We start from the raw sequence: 18,985 nt of genomic DNA, 5'->3' as shown, positions 1-18,985 counted from the left end.
AGAAATTGGGATTTAAGCTGGCTTTTCTAATGACTCTGCACAGCCTTAACTTTCCATTAGGTTTCTGTGTTGTAACCCTGAGACAGCTGGGGACAGTAAAACTAAGAATCTATGTGAATAGATCCAATGTGTTATTCATTTCTTTCAAGAAATGAATGCCTTTGGCAGAGTGTTTTGCAGGTTGAGAAGGACTGCCGCTTACCAAATCTGTCCACCGTAGGATCTAAAGGTGAAAGAATGACCATCTGCACATCATCCACATTACAGGAGACTACTTGCTGAGAATAAAAGGAGAGTTCCTGACAAACAAGGAAAACTACGAACAGTTATTTTTGAGAGGGATACAAGATTAATCTCTTACTGATGCATGCTGAGAAGCCTTCTTCTGCAAAATTAGAAGCTGAGCTGGAAATAAATAAATCATAAACCAAAGGGTCCCATACTGCCTGCTGATTTTTTTTGTGAGTTGCCACCTACTTTGAGGGTCATGGTGGATGTAGGTGGATACAAGTGACATATGCACTGTAACAGAAGCCAGAAATGCTAAACTGGTCAATGGGATGTCATAGTCCACAAAATTATTTGGGATGACCACCCGAAGCTTCTCAGTCTTCTAAGCATGTTTGGAAATGCCTGCCCCAAACAAAGCCCTCTTAGCGTCCATTAACAGGTTGTCTAGTCTAGCTGCAAATATCGTGAACATAACTTCATAAAGTTTTCTGGGATATTTCCTATGCATCTGCACGCTACAGATTGGTCTGTGTAAGACCTAAGATATTTGCCTTGGTCTGTAGGGTTCTCCCAGGTTAAAAAAGGAAAGCTAAAGTGAAAGAGTGTGAAAGTACCACTCAGAGGTACAGTCACTGATGCAAGCTATAATCGAGTTCCTGTCTAGGCTTCATCTTGTATGTCACCCTCCTGGCAAACTCGGTCTGCAAAAGTGGGGTAGAGACTAGAAATTCTCCAAAGCAAGATTCTCTTTATTTCTTGTGTCTTTTCCCTTCTTGTGTGGGAGCAACTCATCTGGGACAAGGCTTTCAGGCAAAATTCACTTGATTTAAATAGTTGCCTGAATTCCCCGATGTACCTCCCAGGAAAGGGCAAGGAGCAAAAGACACTGATTTTTCTCTGTTTAGCCCGTAGTGCAACTACCTAACAAAACAAAGAAAGAAAGATTTCCACAGTGAAAATTTCCCTCCCGCAGATCAAAGACCAGTCTTGGAATACAGCTGGGAATTAGTAATTTTTTTTGACCTGAGCTGTTAGTTTAAAGTTTGAAGTTTAAAATTCAAAATTCTCAGAAAAGCACTGCAGATCAGGGAATTGGTGAGTCTCGTTCTTCCTGCCTGCTAGGAAGAAAAAAGCTGGCTGCATCCTTACGGCGTACAACATTTTCCTCCTGCATGTGATGAATATGGCTCATACTGCTTTCAATCTACTAGTAGGCTAAAATACCACTATAATACACCTGGAGGCCTTAACATGAGAGAGAAAAAAATAGATGGGTTCCAGTTGAGAGACTTGGATATAAGAACAACCTAGCGTGTGCTAGCCAAGTGCAAATAACTGTAGTCCTGTACTGATTTGAGAAATCTGTTTCAACTCCTATGAGTTCTCTTTAATACTGCAGACTCTCCTTGTATGTGTCAGACTCCAAACAGTAGATTGATTGAAGGTTTTGTCCATCTGGGTATCTTCATCTATGAAGAAGTAGAAAGTGATATAGGGCTAACAGGAGAAGGCTGCGAGTCCCTGGTGATCACATTCACATGGAAGCACCACTGGATGAAGTAACTGGCAGCTCTACAGAAGAGACAGCCTGGCCAAGGGTACCAGTAACTAATCAGTCAGTCACCTGGCAAAGCAGAACAGGCGGTTGTTTGTCAAGAGGAGATGGAATTTATTTTTTCAAGGGCTTCTGGCTGGTTGTTTTAGACAGGAGAAATGACAGAAAAGGAACAAGATGTGGAAGAAAAAAAAACACTAAAGTAAAATTTGGAGGATTTTGACCAGTCCTTTAAAAACACACCACAAGAAGCAAATAACACCCACCCCAAACAGCTGAGGAAGGTGAGAAACTGAAGCAGGGAAAGGCATATAGGCATTTTGCTTTTCTGTCTCATCTACCATGAGTTCTTTTCCAGGCTCACAGTTCAGATTGAATAGGATAAGGTCTCTTGTTCCACGTGGCCCTCTGGATTGAACTTGCAGACTAGTCAGTATATATGACACTATGGGCAACAATTGCCAGCTGTTACCAAGGCTTCAGCTATATAGTGCATGCATCTTCATTGCCCCTGGGAGCATTTGCCCCAGTTGCCCTCTCTGCCCTTTTCCAAAGCCCACACTGGCAGCACTTATACTTTCTCTACCAGCGAAAAAGTTTATTGTGGCTTTTCAGGGCACTCAAAGTAGTGGAAAACACTAGAGAAATCAATATAATTCAGAAATGTATGCCTCTGTAACAAGAATGATGAGGCTCAGCCCCCTCTGTGGGTCACCAAGGACCAAGTGTGCCACATACAGCATACTGAAGTCCTAGCCAAGCTTCTTTCCATCCCAAACCAGTGGCAACAGCACAGATGGGATGCTTAACACAGCTTCTGGGGAATGCACCACATCCCTCTCTATCTTCTCCCTGAAAGGGTGAGGCTCTTCATTCACCTGCGACAGTGCAGTTCCATTAGCACGAGTAGTACCAAAGCCATCGAGCTGCAACAGCAGATAGGAACAAAAACCCTCTTTGCTCCCCCTCTGGCATATCCATGCCTATATATTAAAGTGTCAGAACCATCTGTCTTGTGGGAAAATGAGAACCTGGAGGTTTTGGACTTCTCCCATAATCCATCCAACTGGAACATGCTCATCATTATTGTCTCTGCGTTGCTCCTTCTGTTTCTTTAGAATCAATCTATTCTCATTTATGTCCTTTTCAGAAATATGAAACTGGGGGGAAAAAAGTAAACATATCAGTGACAAACTCCTTCTCAGCTGCCAGCACCATGAAAAGGGATTTAGCTGAGCAAACCTCAACTTCTTTCTGGATTCACAGCACAGATGCAGAGTTAATGTAAGCTGTTTCAAAACCTGACACTGTTTCGATAAATGTGCACCAGGTATAATATACATGTATTGCATTTATAATATGAGTTATTTTCCTTACCTATTAAGTATAAATCACATCTCAGTGCAGTTAATGCACCCTGAAATTTGGATAATCCACTTAATTTTTAACGGATGTATTTTAAAAATAGATCCACCTCCATTAAGATACTTCTTAGAGTCCCACAGAAACTCCAAAGTGTACCTGGACTGGTAATGGAAGAGAATAATTTCTTTCCAGAGTATCAGTTCAAATCCAGTCCAGACTGGTAGTAACCTGAAATTGTTATCTTCTAGAAGTTATCTGATCGCTTTATTCCCTATAGACAAGTGTACCCATTAGAAATATGCAACAGCTGGCATAAATCGGCTTCTTGCTGGCATTTGCAAGAGTGAGGCAGGGGAAAGTGTGTGGTTGGAATCTAAATGATTCCTCCCTCGAGGTGGTCTGGCCAGCACCGGTAGAGGCACTTTAATTGGAAAGGGAAACTTGAACTTTGTACTTAACAGGTGAATAAATGGAAGGCTTCAGTCTGCAGGGCTGTCAGATTGGTGGCTTTCACAAACACTCAAATCAAATACCACATCTGAGTGGAAGAAATTAAGATGTAAATATCCAGGAGCTTGTGCCAAGCGCAGTGAAACCAGAAAACAGATTTGCACTATTTTGGTTCTGTGCCTCTCAATATATCAATATATCAAGATCTTGTTGCCTATAAAGATGGTTTGTCATGTTTTTAAAAAGATACAAAAAACTTCAAATCTTTATCCTGTGATCTGCCAACGAAATAGAAAAAAGGAAACCCACTTCAAAAATGGCTTTTGCTGTAAAAAATCAGATTTTTACATAGGAAGGGGTTAATTGGACACTACCATTGCTATTAACAGAAATTTCTCTCTGCTAAATGTGAGCTCTTTTCAGAAAATTATAAGCAGCCCACTCCTGTATCTACTGCATCTGCCTACTGATGAATCATGTCCCTGAGACAACTGATAGGGCTCTCAGAGTGACCACTGGACAAGTCATTGAAAACAAATATGAGGTGTTCCATAAGTTTATCCTGAACTATTTTTAAATGGAATAGTTGAGGCACATTTATACCAACAGAATCTAAACATGTGTTGAACCTCCGGAGCTTGTCAGAAAATGAGGCTATTCCTTTCTGGCGTGGCTGTCCACTTCAGAAGCTCTGACTCCAGCAGGATCGACCTCTAGCATCAGGCTTCACTGTCATCCAGGGCAGCTCATGGCTCAGGAGGTGAGCTGCTAGTCATGGACAGCTGGTGTAGACTAATGCATGTAGTCTATACTCTTGACTGTCAATATGCGAAGCACCAGCTGTAAGGAAACATAAATTGTACAGTTGATTTGGTTTTGCATAGCAAATATGCGCAGCATATTATTCAGAGATTCTGTTAATTAATCCTGATGAAATCATAATGAAAAGAACATTAACACTAATAGATGTGGATGAGATGAAATTTCAGACCTTCCTGACATTCTCATTTGTGGCACATACCGTATTAAAAAACAACCAACCAGCTTCCCCCTTGCAACACAAGCATTAGCTTCCCTAAAGGTAAAACAGAAGGTCAGCTTAAAAGTCCCATTTTCTACAATGAACAGCAATGCTTTAAATGACATAGAACAGCATGCAAGCATTAGAGCTATTGTTTTCAGAAAGCTATTCTGCTAGTGACTATTCATAGCCACCCTTTGGCACGTGATTCCTTTCCCAAGCAGCTTCTCAATTTAGGTTTCCATAGACTACGGTTTAACTGAGTAGCTAGAAGAATTCATGCATGATTATGAAGTTTCATTATCCATTTTTTTTTTTTTTTTATTAATAGCATTCCTTACAGGATATGTTCTGTGGCTGCGCCCAGATGGCATTATTTACACTTCTTGACTAATGAGGGCTCACCACAGAGAGATCACAGGGCTGTGCAAAGATACATCTTTTTTCGAAGGCTCAGGAAAAGGCAACTTTTGATGGCAAGCAGTTGGACCTTCATGAAAGTTCCCCTGGCAGCATCAGTGGCTGTTCAGAGTGTGAGCTAACACCTCTCCAGGCCTGGTCCCAAGCTGGTCACTGACTGCCATGGGAGGCCCCTGCAAACCCACCACAAGCCGCTACTTGCAAGGCTTGTGAGTAGCTGCTGATGCCAAACACCAGGATTATACAAACAGAAATTTTGTTCCAGGGCAGAGTCTAGCCCATAAGACATATCTTTCAGCCAGGTTGGAAACTATTGCGTAATTTCTCACTCAGACTCTAACAGCATTTGTTTAATCAATCCTTTCCTTCAGGGTGGTAGATACTTCTAAAGCTACCCTTTTATCTTCTCTCTCTCTCTCAAACAAGACCATGTGTTTCTATTTAAAATGCAAGCGACAAAATCAAAATGTACCTCAAACTTTTCATATCTGCAGTTCTGATGCTGTGACACCTCCAGCTGACTAGGCAAACTGATGATCACATCAGAACAAATTTTCAACAGAAAACGTAAAAGATGCAGTTTCATTATGCAGAGGTAACACACTGCTTATTCCAGGAAATTCTGCAGTCTTCTGGAAAGAAAGAAAAGCAACGGAGAAAGCTTGGAGTAAAATATCCACCTTTGACTACCCTAGAAGACAGTCCCCTGTGGTAATTTTAAATGGATATGAAACGGTCTCCACTTTGCACTTTGCTAAAGTATGCACGAACAGGAGACTTGTATCACAGTTTATCTTTCATTTTCTTGTGTATTTGTACTCATGGCTTCTGAAGGCCTAAAAATGAGTACGTATGATGCCCAAGTTATATCCATCTGTCACGAGCACTAACGGCTGCTGCATTTTATATCACTTCAGCATACTGCTTTCACAGTGACTCAGCCCTGGCTGGGGCGTCCACCCTGAGGGTGAGAAAATGATTCAGTATTCATTAGTCTACCTTAATGCAGTCTCTCCTCAGGGGGAGAATAGCCAATCATGTGCCTTATCTGTGGCTGTTTCTGTGATTTATTCACTGAGGACTGACCTACAACCAAGAACTTTACTTAAAACCTTTTGACAGGCAGTTAGCTGCCAGTCCAGAGATAAAGCTGAGATAAATGCACTGATGCTAATTTCAGACTTTTCTTTCATTCTGAGAGCTCTCCATAAAGTATTTGAACAAAGTAAGTCAAACATACTGCTTAGACATGTATAATTTTTTCATAAATCAGAGATGTTCTGTTTTCTAAAGTGATCTTGTATGGGTTTTCTGGGAAAAAAAAATTGAAAGAATGACACTGCTCTTAGAACATCACTTCAGAGAAGTGTGCCCTAACCCTGTGCAGGATTTCAGGATGGTGTTGTAATGTAAAATTAAAGCATTAAACACCTTGAGCCTTCTGGGTCAAAACTGAACTTTTTCATTTGTGAAGGTGGGAAAACAGACTCTGCTTAACTAAAGAACAGGGAGAGAGATGGGTCTGATTCCAGCACAATCTTCTCAAATAAACCTGAATTTGAAACATTTTGAAGCTCCTTGCATCAAGAGACAATCTAAAATGCTTTCCAGGGGTGGCTGATTTGATAACAAGACACACAGAGGGGGAATAGAGTGACAGTCCTGTTAGTCTACCTATATAAAGAAGTCTGCTTTCTATTCTCTCTGCTGATATTTTCCTGTGAAACTTTTCTTGTGTTTGTGGGGGAAGGGGAGAAGAGAGAAGGCAATAAGCTGTTTTGTTTTGTTTTGTTTTGTTTTGTTTTGTTTTGTTTTGTTTTGTTTTTCTTTGCTTTAAAGACACTCCCAAGTATGAACTTTTCTTCCAGTCTTGGTTATGATGTGATTTCTGAAATAATATTCACAACAAACATTCTGAATCTCAGTGGCTTTTCCCCTTTAACTTTACAGGTAACGGGTTTTAATTACTTTAATTCAGTCAATACGAGATACTTAGTTTGAGTTTAGAGAAGGCAGGACTGAATGCTTCAGCCCAGAGCGAGGGGAAAATGAGAAGGATGAACCCAGAAGAAGGATCATTTTTAAAGTGTTCTTTGGCCTTATGTAAATTTAAATTCAGAGAGAGGAAAAAATATCACATTTTTTCTTGCCTAAGGGTGAAATTATTGGACTCCCAAGGAAGCCAGATAGATTTAGAAGATTCAGGTGCTTTCAAATATCTAGTCAATTTATAGATAGCAGTTTTCCATATAATCCCATGATTGAAGAATGAATGAATCTGTCAGCCAGCATCTCGGTAAGGTAAGGACTCAGACTGATTTTTTTTCCAATGTCAAATCAGTGTCATTTTTTGGGTGAAAATATCCCTATTTGAACTCAGTTTTCTGAGTCACTCCTGACTCCAAGAAAAAAAAAAGGAGAGAAAGCAGCCCATAATTAATATGAGCATAAACATGTTTTGATTTGTTTTAATATCTCTCCCTTCTGTCAACTCCAAGCACTATCAGATGGAGTTAGCATTACCCATCAGATAGTTCTCAAAAAAATTTGGATGTCTACAGACCACGTAAGTTCTGAGATATTTTTCAATAATCTTTTCTTAAATTCAGCAAAGATTTTCCCCAATTTCAACCAATTGTCTGTTATTTGAATCAGTTTTTCTAATTGATACTAGGTGCGATACATTTTAAGTCATTTAGGCTGTTTCCTCTTAACTGATAAAACTTATGTTTTGAGTAGCTCTTTTAATTTGTGTGTGTGTAGAAAGTAATTTTCTGTATTGTAGCAGATGGAGAACTGGGACTTCCCAATGTCCAGCAGCCATTACACAATCCAACACTCATGTCAAAAGGTCTAGTGAAAATTCTTGAAGCCTTAGTTCTGAAAAAAGCTTTAAAAATCTTATTTAGCAAGAGTTTACTTACTTACTCTGTACAAGCAATAGATGATTTTTATGCACCTGAATGTTACCATTTTTAAGACTGCCAGACAAAGCCAGCAGTAATGATTTGTATGTCTGGTATGTATTGGTATTTTTGATCGTTCTGCTTTTCAGATAAGCAGATGGGAAATGGATGAATGCTATGAAGCTGTATGGAAGCATATGAAGCATATGGAAACATAAATAAAACGATGTAAAACAATGTGTTTAGCTAGCCTCCAATTTTAACTCCTGCAAGCACTACAGCAAAAAGATTGGTAACATTTACTGATTAAGGCTACAAAGGCAATAGTCAATCCGTAAACTAAGATGAACTATGTAGAACTGGGATTTTTATTTTACATTAAAAAATACCTAATTGTCAACAATTAAAGCCCTAGTAATACTTGAATCAAAATCCCAAAACTGAGAAACACCAAAGTAGTTTTATGCATTGCTGTATTGCTTGCCCTTGTTTATATTTAAGTGCAAACAATGCCTTTGATTTTTAAGGTTGATCAAGAACTGGAACTGTTAGAGTGCTTCTTCCATTTAGTTCACCTTAGGATGACAGAAAGTTATGCATATATGATTTTGTAACCCATACAGTAGCAGAAATTCAGTTATGTAGTACCTTTCATGAATGCTTTCTACCACTAATTTCATATGAAAGTTGCTCATACAGAAATATTTTGAAGCTGCTGGTACTGCAAGGTCAATGTGGAGCAAGAAGCAACAGGTAAATTTTTCCTGCTTGACTTTCACTGGTTTGAAGATTTTTTCTTCTTTACCTGGGATTTAGGTGTTTTGGTTTGGTTTTTTTAGTTGTGGTTTTTGGTTTTTTGGGTTTGTTTGTTTTTTTTTTTCTAATAACCTGACAAAAGCAAATCAGGCTATGCTCATTCTATCAACATATGAGTACTGGGATGGAAAAGAGAATTTCAGGAAGAGTTTTAAAGTGCCCTCAAACTGACCTTTACTTTTCTATGTGGGAATTAAACACATCGGCTTTTCCCCACGTTACCCTCCTTTTTTGTCCAGAGCCAGAAGTTATTCAGACTGTTATTTGAGTTTTTATGAATACTGTCTACTTTCTGGACTTCATCTAATGTCCAGTCAAGTTAGCAGAATAGTATGGATACTCACCCATATCAATTAACTTAGAGTCACACATTTTATCCCCAAACCACTGGAGTTGTGTGCAATACTTCTCCTCACAAATTACTGATAAGCCATTTTAAAAATCTAATTTTTTGGTGGTTTTGGTGGTTCTTCAGGAAAGAAGACATCACTCCAAAGTCTATCAAGAAATAAAGAACTGTTTGATGTGACATGTCTCCTCTCTTCTTGTGAATACACATATTCAAATCTAAACAATTTCCCTTTCATATTTTACTGAATCCTTCTGCTCATCACCTGACTTTCTACCCTGTTTGTCTGTCTGTATAAAATATTAAGGTGGCCCACAATGACTTAGAAGATGATGTAGTTTTGCAATACATTATATAATCAATTCTCATGAGTACTAGTTTAGTAAGATTCAACTCTTTTGCTTTGAACACTTTCATTCCTGCTGCTTAGGAGGATGAGACTTAATTCTATCACAGACAGAAAATGTAAAGTGATTTTGTCATTTAAAAACTGTGAAGGTCACAAGACATGCCTGTATTCAAGTTAATGTAAAAAGAATATGATGTTAAAAATAAAGCCAGAGATGTAGAAATAAGGTAACTGTAGCCATTTCTTTTCCTCATAAGAGAAGGATAAAGAAAAAAATTACTTGACCCAAACTCTTCTTTTAAAATAGCAAAATAGTAAATTAAAAAGAAAAACAGACACCACCACCCCCAATGTATATTCAAAACAGATTGCAAGACATCCTCTGAGCCCACTGGCCTCACTTCATGAGTGATAGTAGTAGCAATTGTTATCTTGCCACTCATGTGAAACACTTTCCTGTGTGAAATCACGTCAGCTGTACCTAACTGCTTTCTAAAGGGTATCTAAATCTAAAGGGATCTCCTATCTAAAAGGAGAAGGGAGGAAACCATTGATGCACCATGACTTTAACTTTACATTGTGAAGGATATTCTGTTTTCCCTATGGAAGAGTTGCCTCGGAGTACGAAGTTCTGGAATATGCATTAGGTTGCAGATTGAAAAAGACCAGTTCAGAGTGTATTCAGTACTATCACATTTCCCTTACTTCTGGATATAAGCATAAATAGCTATCCGTGGCTCTCTTAGTTGCTTGTAGCTTCTTCATGACTGTTCATAAAAAAGTCTGGTATTCAGAATTTGACAGGTACTTGATAAGCTTTTCCATTTCTTCTTTGCAAGAGTTTAATTTCCTTTACTCATTTAATTGCTTGTATTTCCAAACTTTCAAAGCCTATCCTCTTGAAAATGCATTTGCAAAAGCAGAAAACAATCACTTCAGCAAATTTTAAATTATCCTGACGGAATGTAAATGTACATGTTTCAAGACTAAAACCAAAAAATGTCTTTACCTATAGGTATTCTGTTTAGTGTCTAAATGTTAAGAGTTCACTTGCAGCTATAGCTCAGAATTAAAAGTGCCCATCAGCAGCTATTTGGTCTTTACAAGACAGGGGAAATTCAGAGTCAAGTCACCTGACACAACTTGACAAGCTTCCATGATGTAATACAAATGGCAGGGATCCTCTCATTTCAAGTCATAGAAGCATTTGAATGCTGTGAAGGCTGAAAAGTTTGGATCCACTTGTCTGTGAAGAAGACTTCTTCTGCAGCAATGCAGTCTCTTTGCAGAGCAAAGACAGGGCACAAACAGGGTAAAAAAAGATCTTAACACAGTGGATGAGAGTGTACTGAATACACATAGGTTTTCTGCATTTTTGGATTATTAGTTGTCTATGATAGTAACGGAATATCCTACTAAATGCTAAGAAATCACATGTCTAAATAGCACATCATAGTGATATAAACATACTGGTTCTCTTCACTTTCATTTGCTATGGTTACTGTTGGTTAAATGGCTGAAACATAACCAAACTGATAATTTCATATTAATAGAGTCAGAGCTGAGGTTACACTGTGTACTTTCATTTCCCATGAATAGGATGTATAACTTTTTTTTTTTAAATGAAATTAATTGGATTAAGAACCAGAATTAAAAACCAGAAGTGATATTTAGTGATGTATCAACACCTCCTGTGTCACAAAAATGAGTCATTGCTTCTGTGATTAGGTGAAGGAGAGAAAGGATGTGTTCATGGACATTCTATTTTATTAAATCTATTTTTGATATGTAACTCCTATGTACTGAAGAGCCTGACTGACTTTTAAGGAGAATTTCCATCTCTATGAATTTAGATCTTGTACAACCCAGATTACAGCCAGCAGGGATCCAGAACAAAGGCAGTTATACAAACACTTAAAATTAGTTTGAATTTAGGCCATGATCCACTGAACTTTGTCATCTTTGATGAGTCTTTTCTGCAGAATACTTTTTTTTAATTGAAATTTTGCTATAGCTTATCTACACCAAGAAGATTCAGACTTTCCATTTCCTCACAACTCAACTTCAGAACAAAAGACTTACCATCACACTCATTGTATCATTTTAAGTAATGATCTATCTAAAATATGTATGGATAAATAAACTAAAAATAATTACAGAGTTTCCAGGGCTCTCTGTTCTTTTGGTGTGTACTGCCTTCCACAGTCATCTTTCTACCTTTGACTCCCTCTTCAAGATTTACATGCTGCTCTTTTGCTATTATGACTGGCTGTAAATAAAGTAGATCACTATGTTACTTTCAGAAAATATCACCTGTCTTGCTGACTTATCGCTCCCAATTTTTTACTTCCTATAGAGATGTTTGAATTTACTGTTACTGATCTTGTGCATGAAGGAAAACACTTCGGAGGTGGCAGCTAATGCGGGAGCCACAGCCACCACGTCAGAGAGCCCAGGGAACATGGAATTAGGCCCCTGCTGATTTGATTGGGCTGGTTTGCATCTATTTTCTGTTCGCTTTGAGTGCCAGTCGTTATCGTCTAACCTTGCTATCACAGTTACTCACAGCGTTCCTACGCTCCTCCCAGACTGACGCTAGCTCCGTTGCTCTTGGCCAGGACTCAGACTGTCAGGAGGGGTGGGAGACATTCAGGTCTCCTCAGCTGTGGGAGAGACCTGCCCCACGGCACCTGCAGGACCCAGCTGGGGCAGGCAGCTGTGCAACGCCTGCCCCTGAATTAACTGCAAGAGCTCTTACACACCGCTGACACAGAAACTACCTTTGATGCAGATTCCTTCCACTGTTAGCAGCTGCCCAACCAAGGCAGACCTCCTGCTGTCACAATTACAAACCTCTCACAGAGACCCAGTGCTCTCCTTCTATCTCACCAAGCTACCTAAACATGTCCCATATCTGTTGCAGTGGAGAAGCAAAAAAGCCTGGTCTCCAGCCTGGGGTTTTCAGAAAGGACCTCTGGCTCTTCTGCATGCTGGGGGGCCCACCTATCCCAGGGCATGCCACCCTGCTGAAAGCCCAGAGCTGCACTAACAGGACCTAGAGATGGGTAGGAGTAGATGGGCACACAGCCAAATGTGCTGGTATAACGCAGGAGAATGTGTGAGCCTCAGGGCCTGACTGTGACCTCAAGCAGAAGGGATGTTATGAGACGACATAAACAGTACCCGTTTTCTTGTACAGTGCAAAAATAGCAGCCAGCAGTGGTGCCAGCTATCTAGCTCTTCAACATTATTTATGAATACTCCTCTCCCCTACTCATTTTTCCTGATAGCAAGTGACTGTGCAAATGCAAAGTTTGAATAGATGGTCTCACTAAGATTAAAGTTAAGAAATGGAGTTTCCTACCTCCCTATTACAGTCCCACTACACAGACAATGATCTAGTCCTTCTTCTAGAAAGGGAATGCACCATGCTGTGCTTAAACTGCCTCTAAAAAAGTAATATCTACTGTTTGGCTGAATTAACACTAAAGAAGGGGATTTATTCAACTGTGATCTTTTTTTTCCAAGTTCACTTTTACCATCGTTCTAGTTCTTTCATTTATTTTCACTAGGGATCTAAAGTTTGTTACATCCAGAGTAGGAAAGGCCCACAAACATCAGCAAGAAAAATAATGATTATGACAAACATTTAAGAATATATTGTAACCTCCACATTTAGAATTATGTTTCTCTAAAAGCACGTGACCCCCTTTATCCTTAAAAAGCCTGACTATTTTCTTGACTTTGATTCTTTTACTGGCTGCGTTCCACCTTATTTTGCTCAAGCAAAGAAGGGCTGCACAATTCTTTAGATAGTTTTGGTGCCATCTTTGTGTAATAACAAAATCTTCGTTCTTTTTTTTTTTTCTTTCAAAAAGAAGGAAAAAAAAACCCTCCAGGCTTTCCGTGCTCCAATTGGTATATCATTTATAAGTTTACAAAACTTTCCTCTCATAATCTATGAAAATATTTCTGTGCTTCATTTCCCTATAGAAAGTATTCTTTAATTGGATCCAGTAGGTATAATTTACAGTGCTAGCTGAACATGAAATTATTCAAAGTCTCAATTTTGGATTAGCTAGGAAAGCAAAGATGAAGTCCTTGTTCCGAGAAAATCCTTAGGAGTTTTAAAACTGTCTTTGAGGCATCAGATTTTATTCCAAAACCTGATATTCATATGTAGGTAAAATCAATATGGTAGGCTGGAGCCTCACATCATATTGCTATCCTCGTAATCTACTTGCATTACCTGAGAGCCCAGGAGTCTCCATTCTAGGTTAATCAGTGCATAAAAAACAGATGTTCCCTGCTTCAAAGGATGGGTGCAGACAGGATACAACAAAGAAACAACAAAATATTGTTCAGCAGGAGACATGACCTTATCAGGACAACAGCACCAGGTGGATGTCATATCAGTACAAGAACTTGTTGGAAGACAGTAAATTAGAAATGTCTATGCAGAATATCTCCAAAGTGGAAGGGTGAATACATGGGCTAAGCCAGAGGTTTGAAAGTGTTGCATATGTAGAAGTTGTGCCAGATGAACAGGAAAAGCAGAGTCCAGAGAGAAGTCAGAGCAAAGATACTCTCCAAAGTTCATGAAGCTTAGTAGACATCCAATATAAATTTAAAATGGAGTTCAGCTCTTCTTGTTTTACTCAAACGTTGCCATTTTGGATAATCATTAGTACTGGGATACTCAATTACAGGAGATCACAGAATCACAGAATGGTTGAGGTTTGAAGGGACCTCTGGAGGTCATCTGGTCCAACCCCCTGCTCAAGCAGGGCCACCAAAAGCCGGTTGCCCAAGACCACCTCCAGATGGCTTTTGAATATCTCCAAGGATGGAGACTCCACAACCTCCCTGGGCAACCTGTGCCAGTGCTCAGTCACCCTCACAGTAAAAAAATGTTTCCTGATGCTCAGGAGGAACCTCCTGTGTTTCAGTTTGTGCCCATTGCCTCTGGTCCTGTCACTGGGCACCACTGGAAAGAGCCTGGCTCTGTCTTCTGTACACCCTCCCTTCAGGTATTTACAAACATTGACAAAATCTCGCTGAGCCTTCCCTTCTTCAGGCTGAACAGTCCATGGTCTTTCAGCCTTTCATCATATGACACATGCTCCAGTCCCAGTCCATTAATCACCCCAGTGGTGATGCACCAGACTCTTTACAGTATGTCCACGTCTCACACCGCTAGCCTTCTTTGCAGCAAGGGCACATTGCTGGCTCATGTTCAGTGTTTGGCAGTATGGAAGAAACAATGTAGTGTTTAAGAATTTTACTTTTAAACTTGATTTTATTTTAGTAAAAGCTTTATTTTGTTAAGGAGTTTGTAAAGGAAAGCTATTAAATCTGTACCAGACCAAGAGGAATCCAAGGTCATTAGCTATGGGATTATAAACCAGTCCTTTAAAGGGCCATTTGATAGCAAACTGCCACTCCATAACAGGTTTTTATCAACAGTTAAAGTATAGAAAGCCAGTTACATCAAGGAGAAAAGCAAAATCCCACATTTGCGACCGCCTATGCTGTTTTTATTCTCAACTATACTAGGCATTTATCATTACATTCCTCTCCTGTGAAAGAAACATAGACAGCATGTTAAAGGGTCAAGTGGATTATTCTTCCTGATGCTGAAAAAAGAGATACCACTCTACTGTTTTGGAAGGATGTTCCTTGAAATCATAACTACCTTTCACACCTCACTGACCACATATTTTATAAGCAAAACCAGTAGCTGTTACATCATATGAATTAATTACAGTGGTAGCTTTTATAAGTTTTTATACCTTGCCTTATTTCTCTCTCTCCAAAATATTTCGAAACTTAACATGTTCAGTTGTAAATGTTGATCCTCTGTTTAGTCAGAATGATTAAGTGACGGTCATTGTAGCATGACTCATTGCTTCTGGATAGGAACATTCACACAATATTATCTTTGTTATGAAGTGCAGTTATGATTCACATCAGTCCAAGCCTTCTTCCAGTGAGGATAGTTATGATTACATTTGGAATACTTCATTCTACTTGGTGATTTACTGGTAAGTGAGCTCAGTACTTATGCTGATACTTTCTGAAGGAGAAGAAAAAAAAAAAGTCTGACTGCATTCCTTAAAGATTGGTGCTGCCAAAACCATATGTTCTCATTAGATGAAAATGAACCTCCTTAGAGGAAAATTCTTGAAAAATCCTGTATTAGAACCTTCCCACAGAGAACAGGAGGTTGCTGACGCATTTGGTCTTGTACAAGGTACTGCCAGAGACATAGCGTAAAGTCATAGCCAGAGCTTCACTCTTCAGTGAAGCTTTGATTTTACTTATGCTACTAGCTCTGCAGGAAGATTGCAATAAAACAGGATGATTTGGAATAGAGTTACCATAAAGCATGTCCCCATTAAACTGAATGATTTGAACTGGTGTTTGAAATAAAACAGCTTGTGTACTACTACTGGTATCTGGGATTGTGTCCTTGCATTTGTGCATGATCTAACCTTGCTTTTTGCTGTGTTGACCTTGCACACTACATTCAGTGTTTCAAAGTTAGCTCAGTATCTGATCGAACATGGCAATTTCTGTCCCATAAAAATGATGTTCTAATAGTAAAGAGAAATAAAAAGTTTCTAATGCCTTTTTTTTTTTTTATTCTTTTAGTTACAGGGACAACAGCATCAACTAAACTATATGGTTTTGAGAAACCCATGTAGTTTTCTTTTGATTAGTCTATTAAGATAAGAGATAAATGTAAACATACTTTCTATTTTTAAGCATACAGATCTACTTTTTTTTTTCTTGTAAACTGAGAATGTGAATCTTGAAACAATCAACACATTCCAGGTATGCTTGAAAAGGAAAGGGTTTGACCTTACCAAAAAGCAGCATTTCATCTTTTTCTTCCCCAAAACAAACAGACACATTGACAGACATCAAGGGAACTGTGGAATTTTAAAGATGCTGTATTCTCTGAGAGAAAAACAACATTTGTGACTGCAATTTTTGACCACTACTCCTTCACATCTCTTAGCGTGCACTTCTAAAAGTCACAGAGATGCCTCGCTTGCCTTACGCAGGGCATGCCTAATATACAAGTTAGCTATGCATTAGTTCTGCCGCCTTCTACATAATGAGTCAATCAAGAAGGAGTTGCATTTGTCATTTTTATAAGTCTCAGAAGGTGTGAGCATGGACTGAACTGTCTTTCTTTCACAGATTCACGTTTACCTTCTCTTCACTGCACTTTCTTGTCACTTAGGCTGTAACAATTACTTTTTACAAACTATTGCACACAGGGCACGTCTTACTTAACCTAAGCCAAGTAAAAGGGAGGTGCCTAATCAGCTTAGCTGCCTCAGACTTCTGTGGAAGTGAATAGATTAGGGTTCTTCAGTTGTTTCAATTAATTAAGAAAAAAAAAAATCAAAATTAATATCTTACCCTTGAACACACAGAAAGAGACCTAGTAGTAGTGTTGAAGCAATCAAGAAATGTTTTTGCAATGCAGTTGGGCAGCACAAAGTCCATAGCTTTTTTAATAGCATTCAATCTACAGAGGGTATTTCATCTATGTAGGACAATAAATTCAACTACACCTGCAGCAGCTCTGGACATCTCATTACAGGGAGACAGCAACAGATTGGAAGAAATCCAGGGTAGCAAAACACAAGTGATAATTCACTTGTAAGACAGACTTATGGAAATATTAGATGGGCTAAATACATACCAGTTAAGCCAAAGAGTAAGTAAATGGAGACAGAATTCCACTGCTATTTGAATAATGCAGACAGAGGAGATGGAGATAGGTGTTTTTTGTTTGGCTGGTCTTAACCTTGATATAATGAGATTTCACTGAGTTGACAGCAACAAAGGAAAGATTTAGGACAACACCAGGAAAAAGTCCTCAGCTGTATCACGCAAAGCACTGGTCTGTACTAATCTGGGTGTACCACATCTAGGTGCAGATACAGCTACAAAAGAATGCACTCCAAACTAACCAACCAGCCCCCTCCATCCTTCAAAAAACCCCACCATAACTCAAAAGCAAAATAAAGAACTGTCAGAGTACATGGACTTAGCTGCACAACAGGGGCAATTTCTTGTTCACACAAATAAACTTCTAGCACCTAAGGTTTTGTTGTAGTTATTGTCTTAATACATTGCTGTAAGTAACGAGCATGGTCAAGATATGGTAGCGATCCTGTCTTCCATTGACTGAATAAAGCTCCCCTCTCAGGAGGAACTGACAATAAAATAACAAATAAGCTCTTATCTTCTGGAGAGCCCTCAAACTTTCATGTATAGAGGGTTGGCCTCCGCATATTGGAAGGCTGAACTGCAGAGGAAAAAAACCACATCCTTGGGACATTTGATAGTAACATAGAGCAAATGTCACTGTGGCTCTGAAAGTTTGTCCCTTCATGTCCAAAAGTCTGGTTTTCCAGTACAAACGTTAACTGCACTGAAAAATTTCCACTTAGTACAGAGATACTGAGGAAAGTTTTCTAATAGGGAGATAGTAGAGCTATACTCTGTTCCCTATGCATGATTTATCTGGGAGTCTTTCTGGATCCTGAGGGATTCTTCTCCAGATCCATCTCCAGAATTCTGGAAAGGTATAATTTTCAAAACTTTGTCATATACAAAGTGTTTGCTCAAATATATTCAGTACAAGAGCAACAAGAGGACTGTTTACTAAAAGAAGTTTTAAAGTGTTTTCTAGCAATAGCCATTACTTGAAAAGTATCTTATTGCCATGAGGACATGATTAATTCCTTCTATGCTATCACTCTGGGAAGAATTCATACTTTCATATTTCTATGCAGGGAGTCAGAAGGAAGAAGAGCTAAATCTTTCTGATCTTATTCAGTCAGGGAACAGTGATGGGACCAGATGCACCAGGAGGATAACAATAATCTGATCAGCAATGGTGCTGATTTCTTTTTCTGCAAGTGCTCTCTATTTTGAGGGATCTAGATAATCAATGAACATTACAGTGATCCTAGATTAGTTTTGGTTATTGAGCTTACTATATGAAACATAATGATGAATAATAAGTCAAGCAATGCCCAAATCCAAACAGCAGTTTGCAGTGACAGTGGCATTTCTTCGAAGTACACAGGAATGTGACTCAATTCTCTTTGCTGAGCCATCCTGCCATCATTACTAATGCTTACTGTAACAGAACAGGAAATTTAGCTTAAAGCAATACTGTAAATTAAGTCCCAAATATTTAAGAAAGGTAAGAATTTTTTCTCCTTGTTTAAGAATACAACATGCCAAAATTTAAGACCACAAAATGTTTTATCCAAAGCCTCCAAATAAACTTGTTACTGGCTCATATATAAAGAATTACAGGAAAGGGAGTGTTCCCTTCAGAGATCTGCATAGCCAAAAAGGGGGAAAATAATAAATTATACCCCTTTGTGACATATGGAAATAAATATAAAGGAATTAGACAGAAATTAAGGTATTTGCTAGGTAACGTCCTTAAAAGTTTTAAAAGGGATGTCATAATGATAACAGAATT

General features: G+C 38.8%; 1 long non-coding RNA gene across 2 annotated transcripts in view; it reads right to left on the bottom strand.

The window, feature by feature from the left end:
* Nucleotides 1–1,295: 1,295 nt before the first annotated feature.
* The window catches only part of LOC148054562 (uncharacterized), a 30,314-nt gene continuing 12,624 nt past the window's right edge, over nt 1,296–18,985 (bottom strand). For both annotated transcript variants that reach the window (XR_015706843.1, XR_015706844.1), the window contains 2 exons: nt 5,515–5,674; nt 1,296–4,441 (listed from right to left, as the gene is read on the bottom strand). This is a non-coding gene — a long non-coding RNA (uncharacterized LOC148054562). The remainder of the gene's footprint in view (nt 4,442–5,514; nt 5,675–18,985) is intronic.

The sequence above is a fragment of the Nipponia nippon genome, unplaced genomic scaffold (assembly GCF_047370975.1).
Source record: "Nipponia nippon isolate SJK-2023a ecotype South Korea unplaced genomic scaffold, ASM4737097v1 scaffold_3, whole genome shotgun sequence".
Taxonomy (NCBI): domain Eukaryota; kingdom Metazoa; phylum Chordata; class Aves; order Pelecaniformes; family Threskiornithidae; genus Nipponia; species Nipponia nippon.
Note: the sequence above shows the minus strand (reverse complement) of the source record. Positions and strands in the feature narration are given on the sequence as shown.